The sequence below is a fragment of the Phalacrocorax carbo genome, chromosome 5, assembly GCF_963921805.1.
Source record: "Phalacrocorax carbo chromosome 5, bPhaCar2.1, whole genome shotgun sequence".
Classification (NCBI taxonomy): Eukaryota; Metazoa; Chordata; class Aves; order Suliformes; family Phalacrocoracidae; genus Phalacrocorax; species Phalacrocorax carbo.
Window position 1 is genome coordinate 68,568,162 of NC_087517.1, and position 6,461 is coordinate 68,574,622.

A 6,461-nucleotide genomic window follows, 5' to 3' on the forward strand; every position below is an offset into this window, starting at 1 on the left:
CTCTGGGACCAGCTTGCATTCAATAAATCATACTTCCTACGGAGAGCTGCTGCATGATGCTTGGTGCTGGCGTGAAGGGCACCTACGTTCTTCTAGGTTGCTGCTGCCTTCCATGTACTTCCCTTCCTCAGAAACCCACTTGCTTTGTCTTTTACTCCTACTCCCTTGTAGATCAAAACTAGACTTTGGGTGAACTTGAGAGAGATGCTCTTTTAGAATGTTTTTTTAAATCTTAGCGTCAGGATCTGTTTTGTCTTTTGTTTTATGTGCCTGTTACTTCTGCTAAAAGTACCGGTGAGCTGTGGTTTTGGTGAGAAGGGGTTTTCCTGGCTTTTGGGAATACTGATTGCTGCAGGGCACCGAGTGCTCTTGAAAAACGTGGCCAGCAGTTATGGTCAAATAAACTTTTACATCACTTTAAGGCTGTTCTGCTCTTGTTCGTGACAGGGATCCTTAGCTCAGATGCTTCCCGAAGCTTTGCTCCTGTAAGCCTCAGCTGCAGAAAGGGGGCCTGCCTTGCTGGCTAAACAAGCCCGTATTTACAGTTTCTAACCCTGAACTTTTCTGAGAATCTGGTACTTGACGATGCGCTGCTGGAAATGCTAAGAAAGAAAATCCTAACACCCTCTTTCTAATTATTCTTTAATGCTACTATATTAACAGGAAAGCCAAAGCATCAGAGCTCACTGCCGCGAGGCCTAAAATCCAGTGAGTGAGAGCCGTTGCTTTAGCAGATAACTAACTTAAAAACACATGACTTGAGAAGAAAATGTGCACATACAGGTAGGCTTTCTGCACTAGAGGGGTGGGGTTATTAAAGCTTTACGCTGCTAAAGGCAGACTTGAGGGGGTTGGTGTGGGCAATGAGCTGCCCTGGGCTTGGCCTGGCAGTAGGACGGTGGTGGCAGGGCTGGAGGGGGAGCGTGAGCAGGCGTGATGGGGCTGTGCAGAGGGAGGCTGCTGCACTACGGCCTTTTGAAGTTTTTTGGGGTGAAGGTGTATGGGCTGCAAGGTCTGGGGTCAGGGACTGCTGCTGCCAAAAGGAAAACAGGCCCTGAGGAGGTTGCTACAACTCCCTCCCTGGCAAGAAATGAGTTTCTAGGAGGGGAAGGCTCAAAGGGAAAGAAGTGGCACCGTGCATGAACTTGCTGCGGGGGATCTTTATGAACAGCCTCGTGCAGAAAATAGTGCAGGCCGGTGTCCATCTCCTGTGTCACAGAGTGCGATGTGGAGGAATTGAGCTACTAGAAGAACAAATTAGGTGAGACTATCAGCAATATTATGGGTGTTAAGTCTTGGGAGCTTATTCATGAGTTGCCTCACCTAATAGAGAAAGTTTCATCTCTAAACTACTAAGCTCACCGTCACAGTGTGGCAAGATTTTCTATACCAGATTGATTTAAATATCTCATCACGTATATGTAGGTAGCAGTAGTCTGATACAGTATTATGACTGCACCATTGCTACTATGAGCTTAGAGGTAGTCAAGTCTTGAAGTTTTAAGATCACTCTTGTTCGTCAGCAGTAATTGCTCGAGTTATCCAAAACACTGCTGGAAGAAAAACCACCCCAAACTATCTGCATTTACCATCAGAAGGGCTGGCTCAGCCCTCCTCATGGTAACTAATGCGAGCCGCAAGCAAGCCCGTCAATCTCTGTTACTGGCTGTCTTACTGATGCACTGGCTGACTTTGGGTGAGCCATTTACCTTCCTGACACCTTGAATTCACCATGTTGCTTCGTAATGCAATGCCGTTGTTGTGCCGAAGCGTGCTGGCGCTTCAGCTGACAGACGGCAGCAGCAGCACTCATTTTATTCACTAATAGGTTGATGATTTTACACTTTTGAGTTCCATTTTTCTAAATTAATTATAACTAAGCATGTAGTCAGAACGCTCAATAATGTATTTATATATAAATATAGGGTTTTTTCATATTTCATTTGTCTGTATCGGTAATAATTGCTAGCAACAATAGTGCAAGGACAGTTTGAAAAGCAGTTACATGGGAGGTGGAGAAATTCTCACAGACACAAGATACTGTTGACTGTCCCATGTTGCCACCTTGGCATGGCAGAACCTACAGCTGCATTAAACCCCCCTGGCTTAAATCCCCTGCTGCAGGGCACAAGTGGCTGGTGGTGGAGTGGATGGAAAGGTTCATGTATGGCATACAAACTGACAGTACTTCCCTACACACGTACATTAGTCCCGCTTTGTGCCTGAGGACCTTCTCACGGTAATTGTAGGTACCTAATTGCCTTCTTTTTACTCACTGAATAAATTGTCTGAATTAGATCTGCCTTTCCTGCCAGTTTGGCAGCAACTTTGCTCTCATGGAGAAAGAGCTCTTGGCTAATGCGACATCGCCATCCAGCATCTCTCTTATGATGATGGAGTTGCCCTACCCACCGAGCAGGTCGTGTAGAGGCTGGCTGAATAGTAAGAGTGATGAAGACCCCCTCCGCAGCATGCAGCGTTAGCGTCTCAAAGTTGTTTTAAGAGCCTGGCAGAGCTTTACCAATGCATTTCTCAGATGCATTTTATCGAACCTCTCCTTAAGCTGCTGCTTTATTTTTAGTTTGCACAGATGGCAAGCTTAAGAGGATGGTGAAGAATGTGCCTGCATCAATTTATTTTATATTAAGCCTTGAAGCTGTGGAGTATTTTGCTAGGTTTTTATGTGCAATGGGCCATTACCAACTTGTTACTTTTGCCTAGATTTTCAATAGCAAGAATCAACCTAACTGGTTTTTGACTTCTAACCAAGGAAGGGGAGTGGGAGGCAGGGGAAATTACAAAAAGAAGCACAGGGAAGTTCCTCTGAAGGAGTGGTTTGGCTTAGATAAAACGCATAGCAGTAAAATTTTATATTGCGTGTGGTCTGTCTCCTCTGCAGTTCTTGCTGAACCTGGAAGGTTGACCGTCACAGTCATCTCCGCATATTCTAGCTTTCAAATCCCTTTTCAATCACACAGCGCAAATGCTAGTTACCAAGGGTATTTATCTGAAGCACCTACTTTTAGATGAGTGGTTTTGCAAATGCAGACTTAAAGCCACCTATGATTTTGAGAGCCTTCAGGCTATAATAGGAGCTTTCCAAGTGCAACTCGCAGATGGTTAATACCCACCCAGCAAGTCAATTCCTTGCGGTATGAAGTTCAAGAACTTGCTGCCGTCTCGTGTAGTTAATATTCACCTTGCTGCAGGCTTTCTACATGATACAAGGATGTGAAGCCTTCACGATTCAGGCTGCAATAATGTAGGCATATTATTGCATGCTTGTCCATATCGAATTATTGACAGGATGCTAAAGACATGGTGCTTAATTTTTACTAAATTTGAAGAAGCTGCCGCACATTCTCCTCACGTTGAGCGCACCGCTTCTGCCGTGATTTACAGACGCTGCTGTAAAGTTTGTTGGCGAAAGGGAAATTGATATATTAGTCCATGGAAAGAACAAAAATTGATCTCAGCCGTGCAGTGCTAAGTGTACAGAGTACTGCCTTGGATGGCTTCCAGAAAAGGAATTTGAACTGATCAGAATAGCTTTACTTGACATATTTGTCCCAGAATCTGGGAAGCGCAGACGTAAGAGGGACGATGCATCTTCGACTGCCTGGAAAGTGCCTTGCACGCAGCAAGGGAGCTGTAAGAAGAGGCACATGGTGGTCTAGTACAGCTTGCCACAAAATCAGAGTTTAGTAGCCATTTTCTAAAGGCTGCATGGAGTCAGGCAAAATTAATTGAACAATTACTGTTAGTTAAGTAGCCAAAAAAACCCCTAGCTGTTTCAGCACTTTCCATTACCTAAGCCTGCTTAAAACAAGAAGCAGGGCACAGGCGCTGACGGTTACCTCTTGCATCCCAGCTGGTTGTTCACACAGCAGCCATCTATCTATTCGCTCACTTAAAAAGGAAGAGACACTGGCACTTCAGTGTTAAGAACACCGGCTTGTTGCCATCAGATGAGGCACGGTGCCAATCTGCTCCAGTCAAGGCTCCAAAAACCAGAAAAATCACACAGCTGTGCAGTTAGATACCTTCACCTCCTCTCTTCCTGCAGGCAAAGGAGGATGGCCAAATTGCAGTTGAAGAGCCAAAGGGTGGCTTTCAGTGTCCCTGTCCTCCTCCAAGCTCTGCCAGCTGCTGCTCAACCCAAAGCTCGGGGGATGGCTACACCCATTTTGGCTGACCATAAACTTCTAGCAGAATTCCTACCGTAAAAATGAGGATGATCCTCAGAGTTAGGCTCACACAACTTCCCAGGTGAGCATTTTTGGTGTTGAATTCCAGATTTTGGGTTCTGGATGGTTACGGCAGTGCAGTGTACTGCAAAAATGCAAGATGTCCGAGGTACTGAAAATTAAAAGCTAACAGTTAAAGATTTATCTGGACAGCAAGCTCTGCTGCAAGTGGAGGACTCCTAAGTGAAGAACAAATGTCAAGCTAACGCCAAGTCAGGGGCTGGGGCATCGCTAAGAATCTGATTTAATTGATTTACTTCTAAGAGGTTTGTAAGGCCTCCGCCTACAAAAGCTTTAGAGAAAAGATGCCATTTGCTTTCTTGCCCATTTTGGCAATGAGGCTGAAGAGGCTAAATAATACTACCTTTGCTCAGACTAGTTGTGAAAACATCAGGTAGAAAGCTTTATAGTTAACAGCAATTTCCCTGTGTTTTGAGCCTAGTAAAGCTGTCGTTGAAGAATTATTAGAACTTTTTAATTGTATAAAGAAGTAGTTTCCTTCAGTAGCATCTATGATTAGAAAACAGGCCAGGAGTTTGCTCTGGAGGCACTGAGGCAGGAGCAAGCATCCACTCGACGCAGCATCCACTCGACGCCTGCATCCTTCCTCTGTGCAGAAAAATTTTAAAAGCGACATTCTTTGGTGGATTAATGCTCCAAATCTTAAGCTCACAGGATGACACTCGCCTGAAAGGACTTCATGGTAATTTTATAGCCCCACAGAGTAATTGATTAGTGTTCAAGTTCAGCATGAATAAATTACCCACAGCTGCTGGCTTATTCAGTAGCATCGGTGCTGCTGTGCTATGACGAGAGCACTTACGAGAGCACTGTTTGCTACAGTCGCAGAATGGTTTCTCATGTTAGCAGCCTTCAGCTGGTCCAACCTGGAAAACAATATAGCTCTTGGACTGTGCACAAAACTTCGCTGGGGTGCAACAGCATAAGATAGGGCCTAAATTGCATCAAAAGCAATTTTGTTTGCCTTAGAGCAAGCTTGTCACACTGAGCCTTATCTTTTCATTACAGGCACCGCCTGGTCCTGTGTGCCTGAAGTCCTTTGAAGTGAGGTTTTTGCCAGTGAGGTTGTCCGTGACACCACCCGGCTACTTGGTGCCGCCCTTTCCCCAGCGTGAGGTCACCTCTGGCTGCTGCGGGTGCTACGCGTGCCTCTGTGAGCGCATGCCGTTCCCGCAAGCCACGTCTGGAGGTTAGCTCTGGCTCTCCTTTGCTATCAGGGAGCTGCCGTCTCAGCTCCTGGCATTCCTGGTGTGGCTAGGCATGTAACCCAAAGGACAGCGTTTACTAACTTGTTTAACCTCTTTCCTTCTTCAAATGATTGGGCTCCTCCCACTGCTCAGCTATATCTGCTCACATGGGGCATTTTTGCATGGAAAAGGCTCCTGGCAAATGCAGATGTGTTACAGCTGTTTGGGTGACTGCTTTAAACTGCATTTCTTTTGCCAGTTGTCCTCCCAGTTTTCACACTGCGATCTGAAGAAAGCTCCCGTTGATTAACAGAGTCCTCTGCGCATCCCTCCGCTTGCCAGCGTCCTCTTGCAGTAGAGATACTTTCTGATTTCACGTCTACTTTTGGCACAATAAAGGAGAACGATGGCAAGAGTGGTGTAACACTTGAGCTTTGTTTGCCCTGCATGTGCTGCGCTGCAGCTTTGCCGTCCTTTCTGTGAACTCCCGGCTGTGGCTGTGCTGTAGTGTCCTTCCTTGGCAAGCTCAGATCACGATGCGAGTATGATTTAGATGCTGGCAGCCAGCAGGGGCTAATACAAAATCCCTGGGTAGCACTGTAACAGCTACAGATGTCCCTGTTTTAGGATGGGTAGATAATTGCTGGATAATATCACTGTGAAAGAAAAGTCAGGTAAGCCAATGCTACCTGTGACTGTTCAAATAGTTTTGCTTTTTCATAAGCACTTTTGGCCATCCTTGTAGTTGATACCTCTGTTAGAGAATATTTTGGACCATATTTAGATCTACAGCGATCTATGAGAAGTAGCTGCTGTAAGTGAAAGTAGTGTCATGTTGAGTTTTGTAAGGAAGGTCTACAGTCTGGCATTTAATGTAAAAGCTCTTAAATTAAAGGTCTGGGTTTTCTGGAATAAAGCCTACGGTGCACATGCCTAGCACCAGTAATTAATGGGCTTTCTCTGAAAGCCAAACATACGGCAGACTAAATTTCAGGTAGGTCCGCAG